Source organism: Pezoporus flaviventris, unplaced genomic scaffold, assembly GCF_033815535.1.
Source record: "Pezoporus flaviventris isolate CSIRO_AGI_PZ_B2104156 unplaced genomic scaffold, CSIRO_AGI_Pfla_v1 ptg000096l, whole genome shotgun sequence".
NCBI lineage: Eukaryota > Metazoa > Chordata > Aves > Psittaciformes > Psittacidae > Pezoporus > Pezoporus flaviventris.
The window spans coordinates 41,403-66,415 of NW_026892644.1; positions in this window are offsets into that span (position 1 = coordinate 41,403).

Below are 25,013 nucleotides of genomic sequence, written 5' to 3' on the forward strand. Positions count from 1 at the left end.
TTACTACCTAAAGTATGGAAAAGGGGCTGTATCTGTGTTGTCTTTGTGTTTGTTCATGCTTGCGTGTCTAGGTCTTATGTTTCCACTTTTATATATTTTGCAATGTTTGTCTTGAAAGCAAGAATTGTTATTCTTGAAAGGTGGTTCAGAATGCCATTGGGTAAGTTATATAGTACATATATGCTGTTGGATTAATATATGTATTTTTAACAAGTATTTAACAAGAAATCCTGTCTATATCAAAGTCAAGGACTCTAAAGTTTAGTTTCCCATGGAGATAATACATTGTTTTCCTCTTGGTAATCATATAAGTTACTGATTTGCTTTGGTATTCAACTGGCCACATGTTGTATAAGCTTCTCTTACGTACACTGATTTGATTTATGTTTAAAGGGGGGCGGGGGGGGCGGGGGGAAAGGGGGAGGTAGGGGAAGAAGATGCTCTCTTTAGTTCCACAGGTTGTATTTCCAAAAAGTAAAATAGGAGAACTACAAATGTAAATTTATATAATACTGTATTAAATAACTAGTCCCTGAGACTGTAAATGCACTTTTCCCAAGCCTGTTTTGTTTTTATTATCATATCCTTTTTCAAGTGTTCATTCTAGAGCCCTGGGAATTTGACGGCAGTCTTTATCTTAACCAAGACCTGACTTTCTTCAGAGGTATTTGCTCTGTTAAATGTTTGCTGAAGTACTGAAATACTTCTGATGCACCAGGATGGCAGTTTGCAGAAGTACACGCACGTTGAACAATATGAAACATTCGGCATAACCTCTTTAAACTCTTTTCTCTAAAATCTTGTAGCATACCTGAGGATGCAATCAAGACTTTGCTATGAGTTCTGATGTAGGCTCCTCATTAACTCCTGTTAACCTGAATTCTGTATCCTTACTTGGCTCTACCCTGGCTGTTATCCATCAAAAATAGCCATTCTGCATTAGCTTTTCAAAAAGCAGATTGTTGAGATCTTGTTGCTGTTAAGTACTATTGAAAATTATAACTCTTGCTTTTAGCATACCTCACATCTCCACCACAGTTTTTAGTTTAGTATATCATTGCCTTTTCATTTTGCTTTTCCAGCACTAACTACCTGTCCATACAATTAGTCCTTCTCACTTTCTCCTACAAGACAAATTTTGTTAATGACTCCAGAGTAATCCAGGATGTCTTACATGTATAAACACATATGCAGGAACATATATTTTTTTGTGCATGCAGATGATCACACAAAGTTTTCACAAACTGTAAGATGGGAGCAAAATGTGTTCACTGGTGCTGATGAAATTAGACTGATAAGGATCTGGTGTTTTTTTCTTTTTATTTTATTTTTGTAGGTCAGTCAATGCAGTCAAGGTTTGGAGGTAGCCTTTATCACCAAAGTCTCTATCAGCCTCACAACTCAAAAAAGGCCCTTTGCCTTTTCTTTGTGTTTCTAGTGTTGAGGTGGCACAAACAATTCCATGCAGTCATATTGGTGTAGTTCAGCATGTATTAGGGGAAGAACTGATGGAATGGATAAATTTGAAAAAGTCACAGAATGTGTGTCTTGCTTTGGATATAGAGCTGTACAGATGCTCCATTTGTGTTAAGCTATTTTTGCATTGTTTCAGTTCTTTTGCATGAGAAGGTAAAACATAAGTAACAAAAGCTTTTGTGGATTTTAGACAGACAAAATTATACCTTAACTACTGATGTGGTCCTTGGATTATGAGAGAGCTCAGTTTCTCATGTGCTTAGACAAGTCACACTTAAAAAAGAGTAGACCGGTGCCTTGAAACTGTGAGATTATTTTCACAGTACAAAGCACGGCTGTTCATTTATGTGCACTGCCATTTGTAAAGCACAAGTTTATGTCTGCAAAGTTTAGAACTTGTTGCAGGACACACCTAACAATAAAAAACCTAAATGAAAGCTAAATGAACACATGCAGGCTCCTGGAAGAGCTCTGTCAGTGACAGATGTGCATACATTGAACTTAAGTTAGTTTATTGAAAAGGATATGGAAAAAGGGAACTACAACCCCTGTTTTCAAGAAGGGGAAAAATGGGAGACCCAAGAAACTCCAGACCAGTCAGTCTCACCTCTGTGCCTGGCAGGACCATGGAACAGATTCTCCTGGAAACCACATGAAAAACAACGAAGTGGTTGTGACAGCCAATATGGCTTTACTAAGGGCAAATCATGCCTGACCATCTTGGTGACCTCCTATGGTGGGGCTACAGAAACTGACAGACAGGGGTAAAGCAGTTGATGTCATCTGCCTGGACTTGTGCAAAGTTTTCGATACTGTCCTGCACAACATCCTTGTCTCTAAATAGGAGAGACATCAATTTGATGGATGGACCACTCAGTGGATAAGGAATTGGCTGGATGGCCGCACACAAAGAGTTGTGGTCAACAGCTCAATGTCCCACCAGAGACGTGTAAGAAATGGTATCCCTCAGTGGTCGGTGTTGGGACTGATCCTGTTCAACATCTTTGTCGGTGACATGGACAGTGGGATTGAGTGCGCCCTCAGCAAGTTTGCCGATGACACCAAGCTGTGTGGCTCGGTTGATACGCTGGAAGGAAGGAATGCCATCCAGAGGGACCTTGACACACTTGTGAGGTGGGCCAGTGCCAACCTCATGAAGTCCAGCAAAGTGAAGTGCAAGGTCCTACACCTGGATTGGGGCAATTCCAAGCACAGCTACAGGCTGGGCAGAGAAGAGATTCAGAGCAGCCCTGTGGAGAAGGGCTTGCGGACGTTGGCTGATGAGAAGATGAACATGAGCTGGCTTCAGTGTGTGCTTGCAGCCCAGAAAGCCAACCGTATCCTGGGCTGTATCAAAAGGAGTGTGACCAGCAGGTTGAAGGAGGTGATCCTGCCCCTCTACTCTGCTCTTGTAAGACTCCACATGCAGTACTCTGTGCAGTTATGGTATCCCCAACATAAGAATAAGAAGGACATGGAACTGTTGGAACAAGTCCAGAGGAGGGCCATGAGGATGATCAGGGGGCTGGAGCACCTTCCGTATGAAGACAGGCTGAGAAAGTTGGGGCTGTTCAGCCTGGAGAAGAGGAGCTGTGAAGAGACCTCATAGCAGCCTTCCAATATCTGAAGGAAGCCTACAAGGGTGCCAGAAAGGGTCTCTTCATCAGAGACTGTAGCAATGGCAAAAGGGGTAATGGGTTTAAACTTAAACAGGAGAGAGTCAGGTTAGGTATAAGGAAGAAGTTCTTTATGGTGAGGATGGTGAGGCACTGATACAGGTTGCCCAAAGAAATGGTGAATGCTCCATCCCTGGCAGTGTTCAAGGCCAGGTTGGACAGAGCCTTGGGTGACATGGTCTAGGGTGAGGTGTCCCTGCCCATGGCAGGGGGGTTGGAACTAGATGATCGTAAGGTCCTTTTCCAACCCAAACCATTCTATGATTCTATGAATATCTTGCTTTTATAGAAAAATTTAATATGTACATCTGCAGGCAAGGGGACAAAACAAAGGCTGCCTGCATAAAACTTGAAGATATTCTTTATAATTTGTTTTGGTTTGTGATTATGAATGGAACTTGGGGAAAACCAGTCATGTCATGCCTTAGACTAGTGAGCTACATACAGCTGTAACCCAGAGGCTAGCCAGTATAACTTTTTGGTTTAAGATCAGTTAATTTTTCTTCTTAGAAAGTGCTTCTCTTAGTTTTAGAATGCAATTACTGTTCCAAAGAATTTGCCTGCATACAACCATTTTCCTTTTTTTGCATTGCTTTATGCCTTACTTATTATATAAGTGTGGTATTTTATACTTCAGTGGACTGTAATGAGGCACTCATATTGCTTTCTTAAAGTAGAATGCTAATGAAAAACTAGTAAGCATAAAAGTACTGCACTTTGTGAACTTAACTTACTTTTTTTTAAAAAATTACATTATGTTGACTTTTATTTATTATGCTCTTAGGTCATGGGATAACATTTTACTGCTCTAGTGAATTTTATCAGAAAATGCACAAAAACCTCAAGAGGAAGTGGTTGCACATAAACTTCATGATACAGCATTGTACTTTGACAAGAAAGAGCAAGAGATTCAGAAAGTTTTACTAGTGCTTGAAATGTTTTTATAGTTTCAATGATCTGGAAGAAATTGTACTTTTTAAAAGGATAGAGATATTCAATGCTGTATTGTTATGGACACAATTTTAGAGGCACAATTTTTCCGGGCCGACAAAAATCATGTTGATCAGTAACTACAGGCCGTTGATGCTGAAAATTTTTGACTTGGAAGTGTAACACTACCTGATTGGCTGGCCAAGATACATGGAAAATAAGGTTCATATTGTAACGGTGGTAAATGATGCAACAGTCAAATGTAGAATAAATTCGCTGCCAGCAGATGGCAGCAGAATGGAAAAAAAAAAAAAAAAAAAAAAAAGGCACATAAATATGAGGTAGTGGACAAAAGAACTTAGATTTCTAACAGCTTACTTTCACTAGCTGATTTTGACTATGCAAGGTAAGTTAAGGTTTAATTAGAAAGGGGAAATGTCCAAGGCATGCCTACTTTTGAGATATAACCTTGGACTGCAAAGTATTGTACTGTACTTCTATAAACACTAATTTCTGGTAGAAGTTTTAAGGAAAGGTTATATCTGAATATATTTGCAGTAGTGTTTTTCTCTAAAACTTCTGATGTTTTGCCAGTCATATAATGTGAAGAATTAATTCTGATGTCCTGTTGAAAAAAAAACCTCATAGCAAAGTGGAGAAGTATTAGTTTTAACTGGGACTGTCAACTTATGTCCAGTTGAGAAAAGAAAGCCTTTAAACTGGTTCTCTCTGCACATATCTTAGTTAACATTTGATCACCCAGTGTGAGATATTACAAATAATTTGCATGCTGTGAATATGGTTGGTATTTCTTTTTCTTTGGTGATGTGTGTAGGGGGTTGTGTGTTCCCAGAAGAAGAACAAGGAGGAGTAAATGAGGTTTAATTTTCATTTTTATCTTAAAATCTGCTTTGGTACCATCTGCACTTCAGGGAGAATATGCAGCACTGTCCTTGTTCTGAGTGCTTTATGGTGTTCGCTACTACAAACTTTTATGCTTATTGAAGAAGACACAGGATTGAAACCATAAGTATGTGGCTTCTCATGGTGTGTGTATACAGTTATTTCTGCTATATTTGTGATGTAAAGTGTTGCCAAGCATACCATTCTGAACTTACATTTAAGAAATGGTTTGTAAACAGGATTTGAGGCACAGACAAAAAATTAGCAGTGACCCATCAAAGGTGGAAAAGGTAAGGGGGAATGTTATTACTTCTATTTTCTTTCTGAATTTGTTTTTTTTTGAATTTGTTCTGGGCTTGTTTGGGGTTTTGGTTTGGACTTTTTTTTTTTTTTAAACAAGAAGTATGCATTTAAAATTAAAAGAACTCTGTCAAAGGTAAACTGAAGATTCAGGAATTATTTTAAACCTCAACGTCTGCATTGTGTAGTCGCCTACAAGTTAGCTGGTGATTTATGTGTATTGCTTTGTGCAAAGAAACAGAGTAGGAAATTTTATATAGCTATTTATCTATGTATATCTGTAGCTCTGTGCAAGTTGTTTATGGATATCATGATTAATATGGCACAAGTTTCTACCCTCTTGAATTTTTGCTAACTGAGAGTTTAGTTTTATGGCATTTTAGAAGCTTAGCGTAATATATTTGTGGGGTAAATAGTTTGAGGTAGATACCAAACCCACTCTGTTTTGCTCATCTTTTGCATGTGTTATATTAGCACTTGCATTGATTGTTCCACTGTTATTCTAATTATTTTAAAATGCGAGATTTTCTTTTTGACCGGTCAATTTCTATAGGACATATTTTTTCACAACTTCAGTTCTAAAGGTGTGCAATGAAGTTGCTTCATTTTGACTGACCCCAGAATCATTTTAAACAAGTTATTATCCTGTGTTTCAGACAGATTTTATTGTTTAAAGCACTTTTTAAAGGGAATAGCACTTGGTAATTAAAGACATTACTTGCAATCGTGCGTCTGTCTTACTGATGTGGTGAAGCAGTAATGGCCTACCCTTACCATAATACAGTAAGCAAGGCACAAAGGGTATCGCACTGCAGTTTACCAGCCGTGGTGTAGATGAGCAGCACAAATCTGTGTTGCCTACAGTTTTTGTAGTGTTAATTTGAAATACTATCTATTAGTGTATTATCTATATGGAACTGGCACACTTTAAATCTAGAAGCAAAGACACAAGTAATGGAAGTTGAGAAATTCCATCGACACAGTTAAATATAATTACAAGGTTAGAACTGGGGCCAGAATATTTGAGTCCTGCATGTAACATTTCACTGCTCAGCCCCTTTTGAATGGCATTACCTCATCTTGCATCCATTCAGGAAAAGAGTTGCAAATCCCACAAGAACCGATCTAAGTTATCCAAGGTCATTGTATGAACAGAATGTGGAGAATTCTTTTCATGTTTTCACTTATAAGGGGATGCTTGAAAATACATATGATGCACCATTTTACCTATTAATATTACTTTGGTTTAGGAAAAATGTATCTGTCAGATTTAATCCTTTTGCATTGTCTTTTCCACTTGTTTCATGTGTCAGGTGTGAGTCTGATCAGAGTGTTAGGAGGAAGGAAAGTATAAATATACTAAGGTGCTTTGTAAAATAATGGCTTTATGTGAGCAAATGACATCAGTTGGAACAAATTACATACTGCTTCCAATGATGTAATCCAGAAAGTCTGAATTGCTTTTAATGCTCTCAGTCTGAATAAATTCCTTTTCTTTTGAGTTCTTCACAGTAATCAGCTTTTATATTGCAAGCAGCAGGCTCAATCTCTGTTTATTCCTTCAGTTTGAAAATTTTGTGATAGAAAAGGCAGGTAGAACACCCCCCCTATTCCACTGTATAGAAGTATTAGAAATCCAAAGTATTTGAAGGTTTAGATTTTTTTTTAGAACATTGCTGACTGAGGTGAAGCGGTGCTTGTAAATAGTCTGATAGTAAGCAAAATATACAATTGAGAAATTCAAGCCAGGAGAATATTTTGTTTTTTTTTTAAATATGTTTTCATTTTTTTTCTGTATATAGATGTAAATATCAATGTAATGAAATGAGGTGCTGAAATAACATATTATGTAAAAATACAAATGAATGTACAAATACAGATTTTTAGTATATGTAACAGGTGACAGTGTGATAAGAAATACAAACCAGAATTTTAAAGTGCTTGCTAAATATTAAACGGAAGCTTTGATCTTTCGTGGATATTTTTTAATGCTTGGAACAGTATTCATTGTCATTAACAAAATTTCATAACTGTGAGATCAGCATTTGGAAGACTCTGTTTCATTTAAGGCTTTTCTGAAAACCGTTACGTTCTCTTGTTTATAAGTTTATTCCTGTAAAAGTCAACTACATCTGAGGCATTGTATCAATTTCTGGCACAACAGCTCTGTCTTTTGAACTGTTTTTATCTAGTAAGGGGGTTGAATGTAAGTGTTGATGAACTTTGTAATTTCTTGACATACACAGTAGAAAAGTATTGTTAAATTGCATCTAATTATTTAGATTGAAATAAAGTAAAATTCCCTATCAAGGCTGCTATTAACATTCCAAGGGCTTTTCCCTCACATCCAGAGAATCAGATAATTTACACATACTCATCTTGAGCAACATCTCACCTTAGAAGGCATTCCACTGACTCCACTAGAATATTTTGTGAAGAAGATAACAGCTGGCGGAGTATTTACTACTTCAGAGATAGTATGTACTTTTAGAATTCAAAAGAAGAAGCTGTCACAACTTTCTTGTTATTTAATCTTAATTAATAAATATCTATATTTTAAACTAATTGAACCCTGTAATTTTTAAGGACTCAGTCAACTATTTTATTATTATTTTTTGTGTGTAATAGTCTCTGATGGCTTTTCCTAAAACTTGCTAATATTTTCATGGGTGTAACTGTTTGCTGAAATATAAAAGGTCTGTGAAATGTTTTCATTATACTTCTCATACCAAATATATATCCACTGAACATTCTCAATAGCTTCATTTTTCCTTGAGTGAGCTGAAGATACATTTTCATTATTTTTATTGAGATAGAATGAGAAATTAAGTTGTTTATTTCTTTGTGTTTATCTTGAAGGCAATAAATAATAAAAAAACCATAAGCAATAAAAAAATACCTGTGTTTCTGCAGGTAGGTGCTATGAAGCGTATTTCTGAAATTACTTAAGCAGATAATGCTTTCCAGAGTATGTTCTATTCATATGGCTTATGAAGAAATTTATCTCAAACTTTTTTTCTGCAGACTATAGAAAAGCCTTCCAGTTTTTATTTTTTCAATATTTAGACAACTAGACTACTGGAAAAAGACAGGACTGATTGATGAGACATACTGTTTAACGCCATTTAGATTTCCAATACAAGACCTTTTGTGGTAAAAGAGATAAAATGATTTGCTAGAAGACACTGGAAGACTCTTACATTCTTATCAGAGAGAAAGAGTGTTCCCTTGTACCCTAAAGAATGAAGTTGAGATTGAAAAGAGAGAACATTATCTTTAAAAGAAAATCAGCCTAAGGGATGAATCCTGAAATTGAATTCCTGCTGACAGACCCTTTTTCCTGAATGGATACTTTTACAGGACTCTAATTTCTCAGTGTAATTGTGGCACTCAGGTGCTTAAGCTGGAGATGTCCCAGGGAAAGCAGACACTAAAAAGGTACTGCTTGATGTGGTGGTAGAACAGTAGTTTTGCAGAATTCTGTGTCTGTCAGTGAAAGCATGCACACATACATATACATAGATAAAATCAAGCAGAATAAAGTTGTATTTCACCTTCTCGTTTTCTGTGAATTACAATTCATCACCCTAATGTTTACTTTAAGATTTCAACTGTGAGTTTCAAACAGCTGCCACTGCAGAAGGGGGTGGAAAGGGAAAAAACAATACTGAAATGTTTTATCCTCAGTGTAATGTGGAATTTCCTGCATTGTTCTTTGTGTGTCCATGGTCTGGGACAGGCAAAACTTGCATGTAGTTCAGTGACACCTTTTGCATAACTATTTATGTCAGAGTGTTAAAACCTTTTTCCCCTCCTCCTATTTCATTGCTAGAAACAAATAAGAGCTTTGTATCACTGAAAAAAAACTACCATTGCTCAGTTCTCTTTGGTTAAAAAACCCACTTAGTATATTTTTATGTTATGTTTCAGCATAAAACATGACATTGTGTATCTCTATAACTTGTTTTTACATGTTACTAATTTTAATGTTTCTCCCTTCTGATCTGTGTTTGATCAAATCAGTTGTCCAAATTGCTCTGCTGTTATCAGCAGAAACATTGGTATCTGCTATAATACACGTGGCTAGATAGATGAAATGGCAAGTTCAAGTGAGCTACAGGGCTCGTTGCTTTAAATACTGTAGGAATAGGCACACTTAAAAATCTAGTTATGCAATTTTAACTGGTTGTATTTGGCTACCAGTTCTGTAAACCAGCCTTTATCTGATTGGTAATAGAAGTGGAAGTGTGGTGATGAACCAGTTTTCTGTGTCAGTAACATGCTCTTGTTAGTGTGCTGTTCCAGGTGGCAGGTATTATAATTATCATTTGATTTTCTGCGCTGATTTGAATATGTCTCTCTCAGATAGAAAGTCTACAAGGATCGATTGTTTCCATTGTTCTGGTTTTCTGCGCTACTTCTGCTTTGTTTTGACTTTCCCCTTCTAGAAAGTTGTGGGGGAAACACTAAATGAAGGAAGTTGGTTATAGTTGTTTGGTAACTTCTTGCTGCCTAAATCTCAGTGACTTAGGCAACTGTTAATTACTGTTATCTATTAAAAAAGGGGGGGGGTTTAAACTATATGGGCAAGACAATTTTGCAGAAAGAAGCTGAGCATACTTGGATTGAATTTAGGCCATGTTGTTATACTAAGTTTTATGTTTCGGACCTAAACAAAACCAGATTAAAAAAATCTGAACATTTTTCAGGCTATTTCTGCCCCTTATTGCTCCCTGAGCAGTGTTTTCCTCTTTCTTCAAGTCTGTACTACATCTCAAGTAATATTGATCTGCTATCTATCTTTTCCTTCTACTTTGTTTCAGGCTGGCTCAGATACTTTGGCAATACTTTTCAAAGCTAGTAGCCAGTTACCATGTGTATGAATTTTCATTCAAATATAGTATTTGGGATTTGATGTTACCTGATTCTTAGGCAGGATTCTTTTCCTCTCCATCAGTCTCCTAAGAGGTGCTACAGAAGGATACCTTATTCCTCAGCAATACACACACACAAATGCAATTGGAAATGTAGGCAAAAAAGTATTTTCTTTGACTTACAGGTTTGTGCTCTTCCTAAGTCTCCAATTAGCTGTTCTTATTTGTAGTGTAGTCTTTATTTCTGATCCTTTCAATTTCCACATCTGGCAGTGAGGCCTGGTCAGCAAAGTAGATGACCTGGTTCTGATTCTGGCATTGTTGCTACCTCATTGAGTCACTTCTGTCTGCTTCCTTTTCCTCTTCCTTGTAATGGGCATAATGATAATAACTTCCCATACTGAGTCTATGAATGAAATACCTGTCTATTAAGAATTTCTTTATTAAAAATTCGTAGTTTTGAAAACAAAATTTTTCAAAACACAAGAAGTCAAAACACAGAAAAAAATACTCTTTGTAAAACCTGACTTAATAGGACATGCCTCTGGTCACCTTGCAGCCTGTTTTATTTACCTACCAGATATGATTCTGGGTGATGGCCCACAGTTTCAGACGTAGGAATTTTTTGCCTGGAGCTTTTCAGTCTACAGATGTTTACACTGCACTTCTGCCTCAGTGTCTCTAGTCTGGATGTAATCAGTGATCTCATTTGCACTTGAAGTCTCCAGAGAGGGGATAAACCATACTTTATGTCCTCATCCATCTGTGTCCTCAATGATGTAATCAAATTATTGGTTGAGTGCAGTCAAGTTCCACTGGTTGACTTGCATGGCATCAATATCAGTGCTAAATATGCTTCATTGCCACTGGTACGTTGGCATACCCCTATGGAAAGGTTTTGCAGTGTATCCTGCGTTTTGTCAAGGGACCTGTGGATTGCACTTATGTCAGTTGTCAAGCTTACAGACATAGCCTCTGTGTTTTCCTCTACTTTCTGAAGATTATGGTTCTGTTTCGTAAACCATCTAATCTCTCTGTTACTGGCAATATGGTTTTTGATGTGCTGAAGTGTAGCTCTTAGTGGACAGTGTCTTGAGTAACTTCAATAAGTAGTGACTCAAAATAACTAGTAAATACAGTTTCTGACAGGCAGATCTGTGTCCCCAGATCAGTCTTCCATAGCTGAATAGTCAGTATTGATGTCTGTCAACAGGCTTACACAATTTTTTGATGCAAAACTTCTCAATATAAACTGTGCATTCTGCTTCATAGTCTAGTCATATGAAGGTAATTTTTCATAACCATTCACTTTTACTATGTGGGAGAATTAAATGCTATAGAAGATCCATAACAGTGCATCATAGTACAATACACTGTTTTTAAAGTTCAGGAGTGGGAGATCATTTGGACAGAGAACTGTTCAGAATGCACCTGTGCCCTGATTGCCCTATTCAGGATTTACCTGAAGATCATAGATATTTCAAGGTAAAGTATCTGATCTTGTTGTGAGACAGCTAATAGTTATTAAAGACAAGCGATGGTCCATAGTCACACTGTCTTTTGTTCTCCTCTATTCAGGTAATGATTTCTGAGCTGGAACTTGCTGGTTTAGAAACACTTTTGAACTTCAGAGCAGCTATATTGTAGTTACTGCAGACAGCATGGCCAGGAAGGAAGGCATGCTGGCAAGTGTTCTTTTTCTCTTGACTCTTTGCTCAACCCCTGAAATGGCCATGTCAGTCTGGTACAAAGCAAGTAGGAAATACTGAAACAGTTTGAGTATATTAGAAAATGATAGACTATTAGTGGAACAGTATCTCTTGAGTATGTATGTCAAAGTAATGTGTCGTGGTTTAAACCCAGTCAGGTAATTCGTTCGCTCACTTCCCCCCCCTTTCGTGCCCTCCCCCTGCTCTCGGAGGGACGGAGAGGAGAATCGAAAAGAATGCAACTCCCACGGGTTGAGATAAGAACAGTTTAGTAACTAAGGTATAACACAGATCACTACTGCTACCACCAATGATAATAATGATAAAGGAAATAACAAGGGAAGAGAATACAACACCTCACCACCCGCTGACCGATAACTCGCCCCCCAAGCCCGACCAAGCTCCGACCGATACCTCTTCCAACCCTGCAGTCTCCCAGCCCTTCCGGCTCACTCCCAGTTACATCCTGGGCATGACGTGCTGTGGTATGGAATACCTCTTTGGTCAGTTTGGGTCAGCTGTCCTGTCTCTGCTTCCTCCTGGCTTCCCCTCCTCCCTGGCAGAGCATGAGGCTCACAAAGTCCTTGGCCAAACCAAAACATCTCTATCAGCTCTGTTCCCGAGCCAAAAGTCAAAACACTGCACTGCACCAGCTACCAAGGAGGAGAAACATGACTGCTACTGCTGAACCCAGGACATAATGTCAGCATAAAAGAACACCAAAAGGAACATTAAGGGAGAGATTAGCATTCAGTATCTCTCTAGATCTTGGGAGAACTTAGAAAGGTGGTCATGGGCTGGGGCCTCAGAATTAGGAGGTAAAAGCATAAATACTAACCTCACGCTTATACTGCTTAAGTGGCTGTCATGTGGACGTGACTCCTAAACACAAATCGGAAATTTTGCCAAAACTTGGGAGGTGTCTCAATGCAATATATTCACTCAGTTCTTTTATGCTTTAATAGCAACATTGCAAAATCTGCTCAGCTTTCTCATGGATTCATCAAGGTTGCAAACATCAGCCAGGTGTGGGACACCACAAAATTGTGTTACATTCTGTAGTTTCATAAAGCAGACACAGTAAAATTCTCAGTTACATTAACTGTTTCAAGGTAGCAGCAGTTTGAAGACCTCTGTCCTAGTCTCTTATCATACTGTCAAGACTTTGTCATAGTCGTATATAGGGAGATAATTTTCAGTTCGCTCAGCCAATTCATGTTACTATGTAAGATCTGTAGTGCTCAAATGAAAAAAGAAGTATGAAACTGGCAAGTTATGATCTTTGGTCAAAAGAAACATGTAATACAGAGAAAGGTTCCATGCAAAAAATGCAATAAATTATCTACTTTATGGGAATATTGAGGACAAGATACTGAGATTGATATCTTCTACCCCCTCTTTAGAGAATTTTTATTAAAAAAACTCCCCCAAACCAAAAAATACCCATAGAGAAGAATTATTAACTGATTTAAAAGTACCTCTAAAAATATTAAACAGTTGAGTTTTGTGTGTTGTGGGGCAGGGGGCACAAAGTGGATGTGGGTTGTTCGGGGAGGGGGAAGTTGGTGAAACTTTGCCTTCACAAAGACTAAGGTAAATGCTGCCTTCTCCATATGGGAGAAGAACAGAAATTAGAGTTCTGCTCAGAATGCACTGTGTAAATTCAGACACCAAATGAAGGGACTACCAGAGGCAAGAGTAGTAATTCTGAGATAGGGATTTTCCCATGATAGAATGTACCTTCTGTTTTATGGCATAGTCCTGGTTCAGAAAGACATGATGATATGTCAAGATTTTATCAACAGTGGTTTGAAATAACCTGTATGACTGCCTATGATTTTATCATTTGTGGGTAATACGAAAAGCCTGTTCTCATGCCAGGAAAACTTGTGTGGCACCACACAATGTCTTTTCTTCCTAATGCCTTGTTTCTAGAAAAGTAGTATTTAGTGATGTGCTGTGACTCAGCTTGATGACCTGAGATGGTGAGTCTCTGATGATAATGCTGTTTTCCTCCAAATACTGTGAAAACCCAAAGAAGCCAGAAGTTCCTAAAATCTCCAGGAAAAGAACAGCTTCCTTAAGAACTAGAAAAGATTTCTTAGAGCTTTTTTTCCTCCTTTTTATTCTCACCTTCTGTGTGTTACAACCACATGAGCACATTAGAAGTGTAGTTGGGGAAAGGAAGGAATGTGTTCCTATGGAGTATGTATCCATGGGGATATGCCGGTCAGCACATTTTCAAATTCTAGTGTAGATGAGGCATGTTGTCATTTAAACATCTTTTGTCATATGTCATTTAAACTACAGTTGGTGAAGATGAGGTAGAACGTAGGATACTTCCTACCTAGGTAGAGGCACTTAAGCTAGAACTTGCTTGTATCATCAATGACAAGGAGTAAGCACTATCAGGAGTTTACTCAGCTATTAAAAAATAGCTAAAAGGCTATTAAAAAGTCTGCCTTTTGACTGTAGGGAATCATAGGGAGCCCACTGGGAATTATGCTCTTAGTTCAGAGGCCTTCTTTAGGTGGGATGATTGTGAGGTCCAAGGTTTGCTTTCTTCCTATTAATGCTTCTTAGACGCAAACTGTCTTGTTTGTGTTGAATTCTGATGCAGCAGTTAACATGTTACTAAAAAGCATCCCTTTTTTTTTGGTATAGATGTGTTATTAAAAGTGCACCGGTTTATTTCTGCAGGCTATCCTCCACTCTTATTTGAACATAGAAAAGAAACTAACAATAGTTTGTAATACGTCCTCATGGAAACAGGAATTAGGTTTTTTTCTTGTTTTAATTTTCTGCTGATCCATAAATACAGTATATAATAGTTTAGCAGACAAAACATCAGCAATTTTAGGACTGTGTTTTCTTTTAAGTTAAGTGAGTTAATCCAATCCATGTCTGTCTCAGACAGTAAACTACTTTCTTCTCTATTAGTATGGATTAAATGCAAACTAATGTCATTAAATTCATCAGAGTGGAGCAGAGGAGAAAAATTAACTGCGACATATTCTGTTTTTTTCTCAGTCTTCCTAACTTACATAAATTTTAATATTTTCTAAACATCTAAATATGTGATTATACCATAAAATACTGATGGGTCATAATTTAGCAGCTGTGAGTTTGAAAATTTGCAAAGCAAGTTTTGGTTTGGGGAGTTTTTCCTAATATCTAGCAGGTTTACAGTGTGTTTGAGATACACTGTTTACTTGTGCAAGCTCCTCATCCAGGAAGCAAATCAATCTTCTCTAACAGGCTTTAATAATTCAGCTCAGCAAAGTTGAGCAGAACTAGAGTGTTTAATAGAAGAAGTGTTTCTTGATTTTCTTCTTTAGATTGTACACTGTCTACAAACCATTGACACTGGGAATCCCATGGTATAGTGTGATACTCTGCCTTTTCAAAAATTTTACGGTCGCTATGTGACTTTGCACAGTATTCCTATGCTTATTTCAAACTCGTGGCAAGGGTATTGTAAGGATACAGAACATGCAAAATTAATAATTACATTTACAGTACCTTTTTCCTATTTGCTCAGAAGGTTCTTAGAATACTTTAAAAACCTCTCATTAGTGTCTTTAGAAAACTATAGTATATCACTTGTACATACAATTAGATTGAAGTGCACAATTCCTTTCACCTGCCGCTGAAACACAATGAATCTACAGTGATGTGGATCAGCTGTTTAAAATCACACAGCCTGTCTGCACAAACGGCACTCTCTGGGACAGAAGCCGAGCAGTGCAATATCCAGCTGAAATTGGATGGGAAGGGTTGGGGGATTTTACACTGGTACTTGGCCACAGCACCACAGTGACTCATATACTCACTGGATCAAAGAGGATTGGAGGACTCCGCATTATCCAGCATATGAGTTTTCTAGATAGAAGAGCTATTGCCTAATACCACCTTTTGGAGCCTCTCCAAGAATGAAAACAATTGATCCAGTGTTATATCCTTAATAGTCTGTAGCCATGACAGCTGCAGCACCTTGTGATTACCTGAGGCCAAGCACTGTGTTTTAAGAAGTAACTTCCCCTGAAGTGATTTGTTTAACAGTTTTCTAAAGTGCTTGCGTATATTCTTGGCAAAATCTGCATTAAAAGAGAATTAAAGTTAAGAATAGGTATCAATGCCTCCAGGCCACAAAATATTACAAAACTATTTTAAGTACAGAGCAGGATTTACACAACTGAGGGATTTTAGAATTGCAATGAAACTCCTGGGAAATCTGAGCAAAACAAAAAATAGATTAGTCGGTGAGATAGCCTCCTCTATCTCATATTGTTCTGTACATGTTCTTCTGAACACTGCACACAAGTTTCACAGCACAAGTACTTCAAAACCTTTATCCTTCCACTTTTCTTGACATATGTCGAGAAATGTTCTTTCCTCTGCAGCATGGATTACTTTTCCACCTGTGGCCGTATCCTCTTTTATTCTTTCTCTGTACTAGCGCTCTTATGTTTGAAGAATTGGTTTTCTTATTAAAGAACTTGGAATTGGAGTTATTTTGTCTTGATGATTTTTTTTTTTTTTTTGCTGGGGTTTGCCTTTGCTTAGAATGAAGTGCTTGAAATAATCCCTGAAATTCTTTGTACAAACATTGATCTAAAATGCTGTCCATGTCATTTGACTGACTGGTGAGGTGGAGAGGGACACGGGGGACAAGTGATTGTTTATGGTCAGTTTGCCCCCCATTTCTGTTGTGACTAGGGAACTTAGCTTTAAAAAAATAATTTAATTGAAGGTAATTTCTTGATATCCTGGAAGTCCGTAGAAGTAGCAGCTATTTCAATGGCTAGACAGTTTTAAAGGAAAGTCTCTAGGGAAGAACAGTTCAGTTAAATGAGAAAAAAGACAGTTATTTTTAAAGAATAGTATCAAAACTCACAAAGCCTGCACATATAATTACAGTAAAGCTTGTATATAAAATTTCAATGAGTTTTAACTTCAAAATAAGTCTAAAGAGTCTGCTTTGTTCTGCCAAGGGTCTTAGGACCAAGTGTTGGATTTCTTCAAGTACCAATTTTATATTTACTTTAGTTTGTAGACAAATTAATTTACTTCTGAGAGGAAAAAATAAATGGCCTGGGGACATCAGTATTGCTTTCCTGTTCTAAGAGGGAAACTTAATTTAGTCATGGTTGGTATTTTTAAATTCCTGGACTCTACAAAAAAAAAGCCCAAACAACGAGGTGCACCAGGGAAAAGGAAAAAACAGCCCTTTGAAGGAAATAATATCTAGAAATATCATCTTGACTCCTCCCACCTTCTGCTTTCACTGGGCATTAAGTATACATATACCTTACTCCTTGGAGATGTTATTAATCCTGTTTTATAAAAAAATCAATAATGTGAAAAATAATTATAAGCATAATAATAATATTATTATTATTTATTATAGAAACATAATAATAGAATCATAGAATAGTTAGGGTTGGAAAGGACCTTAAGATAATCTAGTTCCAACCCCCCTGCCATGGGCAGGGACACCTCACACTAAACCATCTCACCCAAGGCTCTGTCCAACCTGGCCTTGAACACTGCCAGGGATGGAGCATTCACAACTTCTCTGGCCAACGCATTCCAGTGCCTCACCACTCTCACAGCAAAGAACTTCTTCCTTATATCCAATCTAAACTTCCCCTGTTTAACTTTTAATCTGTTACCTCTTGTCCTATCACTACAGTCCCTAATGAATAGTCCAACCCAGCATCCCTATAAGGCCCCCTTCAGATACTGGAAGGCTGCTATGAGGTCTTCATGCAGCCTTCTCTTCTGCAGGCTGAACATCCCCAATAATTCCAAAATTCCACCACTTTATTAGGTAACTTGTTTTAGTGCATACCTTTTGTTATACTGAGCAAGTTTTCATACGAACTAACCAACCAAACATTCCTTTCCTGTAAATTAATCCCATTAACCCCATAGTGTACAACCCTGTCATGTCCTGCCATACAGACGTGATAAAGTTGGACAACCACCATCTTAATACCCATTTTCAAATGTATATGCGGTTGTGATAATGTCTGCTCAATCTTTTCTTCATAGAATTAAGATGCCCAGGTCACGGAATTTCACTTATTAAATCCTGTTTTGTCAAGTGCTTCTCATTCTTGTAATCTTTTGGATTCTCTTATTTGTCTCAATCTGTCACTGTATGCATTACCAGGCACAGCATTTCAGCTGAACTTTGCCAGCTTGGTTGAAGGAACCATCCCAGTTTGATAAAGACAAAGTCTACTCAAGTTAAATTTGTTGTTTAAGAAACAGAACAGCAGCTCTCAATGTGGTTACTTAATTGCATCCATGCTCTACGTGATGAATAACATTTCCCATGTACGGAGCAAAATTAGTAGACAAATGCCCTTCTTCCTCCCAGTGTGGGGGTGGGGGAGAATGTAAAGATGTTATATCTGTAAAAACAGATGTGTTATTTATTTAAATGGTGCAAGCTAAACAAGGAACAGTTAAGGTTAGCTTGCTGCCATTTGACTTCTTAAAACCACATAAGAGAACAAATGTCTTAGGCAGAAGGAACTGATTTAAGTTGTTACTTGCTAAGCTTGCCTGACTTAATGGAAAATAATTTGGTTGGTAGTTCCTTAAGGTGGTAGGTTTAAATAGATACCATGTCTTTTTTATGCCATCTGTTGTTGTTTCTGTTTTCAGTGCAGTTCTTTTAAAATACAGATTCTTATTTGTATAAATACTGAAACAATCTACTAGAATCGCAAATGATCAAATCCTCTGAAAACTAGGCACCATAAATAATGCCTTTTCTAGAAGAATCTCATCCAGTTGCAAGTCTTAATCCTGTTTACTTCCTGTAAGCTAGAAGGTCTTCATTATCAAAGGGAGTTCTAGGATATGAACTCTTCCTGAATGTAGTATACCTGTAAATGTTAAAGCTAGAGTTTCAGAAGTTGTTCTTCCATTGGGGCAAAAATGACTGACAAGTATAACAAACAGTCTGCAAATTTATACTGATCTGCAAATCTTGTTCTTGAGGCATCCCCTCTGATTTTAAAGAAGTTAATAAGCTGGATGTCTTAGTGAAAATGCTTGTTATGTAAGTTATTGTCCACTAAATTCATGTGCCTCAGATGAATTACATTGGAGTTGAATGAGAAATGAGACATAAACTAACTTACCTTACTGGGCACTTCATACAGCAAAGAGTAGAAATTCTTTTTGATGCTACATTGTGCAAGGCTCTTCTGATGACGTGAATGTCTCTTTCCCTTCCATACCTCTGCTAAACTAATCAGCAAGAGACGTGTGATGTAGAAGTTTGTTTTATGCAGAAAGGTGGTTTGCTGTGTTTGGGTTTGTTTTTTTTCTTCTGCGTATGGGAGATCCATTTCATATGTATGCACAGATGTGAAGATAACAAGTAATACGAACAAAGCTACTTGTTTACTTAAATGCTTACAAAATACCTTATCTGGTATATTGCTGTATATTTATGTATGTATAAATGTTGTACTATCTTATAGAAGTAGTCCACATTCCAAGTTTCATACTGCAAAGGCAAAATTGAGATGTGGAATTGAAACAACCGTGAAGCAAGGTCATTCAGTATGACAGCAGCATATAGGAACAGACCTAAAGTTATCCTGTCCATTGCTGTTCACTAAGAATAGCTACTTGTTCACCTTTAGCTTATGATACAGGGATTTAGCCTTGAAACAAATTTCCTAATAGTGCAATAAACTGCATGTAAAGTATTTATCTGTTTTTCTCCTTCAAGACTGGAACTTTACCTAGCAAAATTCTTTCCTTTATTTGTAGCAAAATACTATTTCACTATATGAATTTTACATTTCCCCCTTCTATTTAGCATAAGAGAGATTTAAATGCATAATATATACTTTGGTTGTTTTTTTTTTTTTTGTTTCAGTTCAACTCCAGTTTTCATGGAATACAGATAATAGATGTTTTTATTACAATACAGTAGCACGGGAAAAACAGTGGGGAAATCAACCACCAGAGAGAGCTTATTAAGTGTTCTGGAAAATATGGGAAATGTTTATAAATAAAGCTACAATTTAAAGCTAGAACTGTGAGTACATGTGTTAGTTGGTTTGTCAATAATGTTTGACAAACAGCTTTAGTTATACACAATTCCACAGAAGTAAAAAAGAGAAGAAGACAGAAGCTGCTAGGAAAAAAAAAAACAACAACAAAAAAAACAACCCCAAAACCCCAAAACCTGTTGATATTTTTATTTCATTCTGTATTTGACTCCCAGATTGCAAGGACCCTTAGATACCTGAGTTTTCAATTCATTTCCCAGGCAAAATTCTTGTCTATTTTACACTGACTTTTTATGATATAGTTAAGTGCCAAATTTTGAACATTGATAATACAGATGTACACTTGTATAACCAGCATCTAGATTCATTCAATGAATACACAGTTCTCTCTTTTCCTTAGGAGTACCTGTATATATTGGTATTCATTTTCTGTTTGAAAGATAAGCTTGAATACATAAACCAGCTAAAAATATTTTTCAAAAATTTCAAAAATTAGTAACTTCCCTCTTACCTGCTGACAGCCCTGAAGCAGAAATTCTGAGAGTCATGAACCTAAAGTTGTATCAAAATTGAGTTTAAAACCATGGGACAAGTATTAAAAGCAAAATGTCTTAGCCCACCTAGCCATCATCTGACAGACAAAAGGAACCCAAAGATCTTTCTTAGTTTTCCTCTTCATGGATGAGGAAAAAGCTAGGAAATTGGTGAATTTCTGGCCTCAACCTTGAGGAGATATAAGAGGGAATTGATCTACTAGGTGGAAGGAGAAAGAAAAACTTATGTCCCTGTTGTTCCAGGTGGGTTTCTAGAGCTGTGGAGATTTGTTAGACCAAATGCGTGATGTGCGAAAGATTTGAGATTCCTTAATCTTGTTTGTCCTGCCTTGAATTAGGTCTCTGAAAGTGAGATCGCATGAGGCTTTGCTGTTCCAAAGTGGTGGTGCTGTGCAGTGTTTTGTGTGGCACCAGAGTGCAGAGGAGACTTCTATCCAAATTAAGCTTCAAGTTTTGGCATTTGAATTGTCTGAATATCTGTGTGTAAGAAGAAATTTCTGAAAAAAATCTGAAGGAAGGGAAAATGTGGGATCTATCCATAAAGAGCTTGCTGGCCAAAGCATTCTGGCAGGTAAAGCCACATCTCTCACAGTGCAGATAAGTATACTAATGGCTGCCTTAGTTTTTGGTCTTGGGAATTACTCACTCTAGCTAGAAATTTTACCTGGTACATGAAAACCCTTCAGAGTGGCCTAGTATTTCCAACTGAGATAACATCACCAGAAAATTCCCGATCTTGTAGACTTCTGAATTGCATGAATGCACATGCCCTGAGACCCTTCATAATAAAACAGGTGGTATGCATTGTAAGATACTGTATTATCATATTAAGTTAAATCCTTAAAGTCCTTGTTCATGCTGATTTCTCCTCAAGTCACTTCAACTTTACCTTAGAAATGACAAAGCTTAATGAGAGCACAAACTTCAGGTTATGGTCCATTATGTAGTCTGATTATAGTTTTATATTAAGTGTTTTGCACATACCGGAACTCAGTTTAGTGCAATTTAACATTTTCTTTAGATTTATGGGAATGATGGCAAAGGAGTGGAACATTGAGTTCCTTGGCAAGTCTGCCAGCTTGTGCACTGAGGGAAAGATCAGGGAAAAAGTTATATTTACTCCAGTGAGTATCATCCCTTGCCTTTTGTGATCTGGAAGAGAGGAGTGAAAATTCTTTTCCATGCAGTAGATTCTGCCTGAAGCAGCTTTAGTGACTTCAGCAATAGTTGGTTGTTTCGTTCAAATAACGCATCACATCAAATATTTCGGAGGGACTTTCCCTACCTGCTATTTTTCTTGTATTCAGGAATCAGGGTTTCCTGACTGAGAAGTAGTCTCTTTCCTTCTCACTCCCTCTCACTTTCTTTCTCTTCCTCCCTTCTCCTCCCTGCAAAACTTTTCTGATTTTTCCCATCATGTACCTTGAAATAACTTCTGCTATAAAAGTTGGGTGATTTTGTGTGAAAACTTTTAGTGTTAGACTATGATAATGCACGTTGTGCACGATGTCCCCTTTGAAGGGAGGAAGCCTTTAGTAAAATCACTGATGAGACCTTTGATAAAGAAAAGGCACTAGCAAGAAAGTATTCATTAAGGTCACTTATCTCTTAATCAATACTAATTGCATAATTGAAATCGGGGTTATGTTGTCAATGATTTGTCTTCCTGACTCTGAGTGTACATGAACCCTGAAAGACTGGTAAAATGAAGATGGACTGGACTTCATTCAGTATGCAGAAATATATTTTTCATCTCTACTTTCCTGTATATCGATGTAGTGTTGCATTTTGTCAGTGTGTGTTCTGTGAACTCAAAAGGTTTTCTTAGGAAGTAATCTCTCAATATGAGGAAAAGGCAGTTAGTCCTAGAATCATAGAATGGTTAGGGTTGGAAAGGACCTTAAGATCATCTAGTTCCAACGCCCCTGCCATGGGCAGGGACACCTCACATTAAACAATATCACCCAAGGCCTCGTCCACCCTGGCCTTGAACACTGCCAGGGATGGAGCATTCACAACCTCCCTTGGCAACCCATTCCAGTGCCTCACCATCCTAGCAGGAAAAAATTTCCTCCTTAGATCCAATCTAAACTTCCTCTGTTTAAATTTTAACCCATCACCCCTTATCCTGTCACTACAGTCCCTAATGACGAGTCCCTCCCCAGCATCCCTATAGGCCCCCTTCAGATACTGGAAGGCTGCTATGAGGTCTCCACGCAGCCTTCTCTTCTCCAGGCTGAACAGCCCCAACTTCCTCAGCCTGTCTTCATACAGGAGGTGCTCCAGTCCCCTGATCATCCTCGTGGCCCTTCTCTGGCCTTGTTCCAAAAGTTCCATGTCCTTTTTATGCTGAGGACACCAGAACTGCACACAACACTCCAGGGGAGGTCTCACAACAGCAGAGTAGAGGGGCAGGATCACCTCCTTCGACCTGCTGGTCATGCTCCTTTTGATGCAGTCCAGGATACGGTTGGCTTTCTGGGCTGCAAGCGCACACTGAAGCCAGGTCATGTTCATTTTCTCATCCACCAGCACCCCCAAGTCCTTCTCCACAGGGCTGCTCTGAATCTCTTCTCTGCCCAACCTGTAGCTGTGCCTGGGATTGCTCTGACCCAGGTGTAGGACCTTGCACTTCTCATGGTTAAACTTCATGAGGTTGGCATCACCCCACCTCACAAGTGTGTCAAGGTCCCTCTGGATGGCATTCCTTCCCTCCAGGGTATCAACCGAACCACACAGCTTGGTGTCATCGGCAAACTTGCTGAGGGCGCACTCGATCCCACTGTCCATGTCAGCAATGAAGATGTTGAACAAGACCGGTCCCAACACGGATCCCTGAGGGACACCACTCGCTACTGGTCTCCAGCTGGACATTAAGCCATTGACCACAACTCTTTGTGTGCAGCCATCCAGCCAGTTCTTTATCCACCAATTGGTCCATCCATCAAATTGATGTCTCTCCAATTTAGAGACAAGGATGTCATGTGGGACAGTGTCTAGCGCTTTACACAAGTCCAGGTAGATGACATCAACTGCTCTACCCCTGTCCATCAGTTCTGTAGCCCCATCATAGAAGGCCACCAAACCGGTCAGTCAGGAACTTCACCTGAATGCCATGATTTTTCAAATATGATGGCTAGATAATACTACTTTGTGTGGAATTCATGCAAAATGGCATCAGTCTTTCAGAGGCAGGGAAGATATAAGTTTACAAACTTGATGTGATAAATCTTGGACCACCAACACTAGGTTTATGGAATGCTTTAGAAAGAAGTTTGAAATGAGTCATTAGGTTAGCTTGCAGGTGAAACGAGCTTCAGCTTGTTTCACCCTCTTTCTTCATTTTCTTAAAGGAAATCTAAGGTGACTCATATTTGTCAGACTAAGCAAGAGACTGATGCAGTATACAATATCACTGTACTATCTGGAGGTCACAATTGTTTGTTCAGCCTCCTACATATAAGCATGTTGATTATTGTGAAATATTACTAGGCATAATTTGAAATATACTAAAAAGGATCAAGTAGAAGTGATCTAGCAAGTCCTTCTAATCAAATGAGATTATTTCCTACTTCATGTTCTAGATTTGTTCTTGGAAGAGATTTGATGTTTCTAACATGTATATATAGGAGAAAAGGAATCTGCATGTAGACTTAGATCATCCCAGTAGAGTAAGGCAGAAGTTGTTCAAAGAATACAGGGAAGGGAATTGCAAAATCACTTTTATTGCTTTGTCAGAGTACTGAAATTTCTTGGCCTTTTGGGTGCTGTGAAAATTAGAAACAATTAGTTTCTACCTACTTATGGCAGTGGGTATGCAAGGAACCATATGGGTGTGAATGGACAGATTTCTGAGATATTTTGAGTACATAGGACTTGTGACAGGTGACATTTTGCACAGTTTTGTGTGGAGCCAGGCTTAATAATTTCATTTAATATGTATGAAGTCACTTCTTGGATAACTGAACTGAGCTAGAACAGGAAGAACAATATTGACTTGAAGTCAGACTCTGAATGGATCATTCTCATTAGTGCTGGAGTACTCTAGCTGATGGGTTGAATTTACAAAATGCTGGGAAAGCTGAAAGAAACTGGTAGCAACTCTGGCAACTCTCCACAAGTCATGTGCAGTTTTCAGTAAAAGGAAATTGTGTGATTTGTGTTTTAAAATAGTTGGCTATGTACCCCAAGAATACTCATGTCCTATACTACTTAAGGTATCTCACAGAAAATAGAGGTGAAGCAGATAGGAATGGTGAAGGGAAAGAGAAGAAGAACAAAGAATTAGGGGTATTTAAGGCTGGAGAAGTGCATGATAAGAGCATGTAAAATGGCTATCTCCATGTAGCTTGTCACATTCGTATCTTGAAAATCCTGGTTCACTTTCCCCTGCTTTAAGAAAGAGGCATTATAAGTCTGAATGTGTATTATCTGATTAAACATTCATCAAAGGTTTTGTCAGTACTAATTTACTTCTGTGTTCCCCCCTCAAAAACAAAAACCAAAAACCAACAAAAACCCCAAACACACAACAGGTAATTCCAAG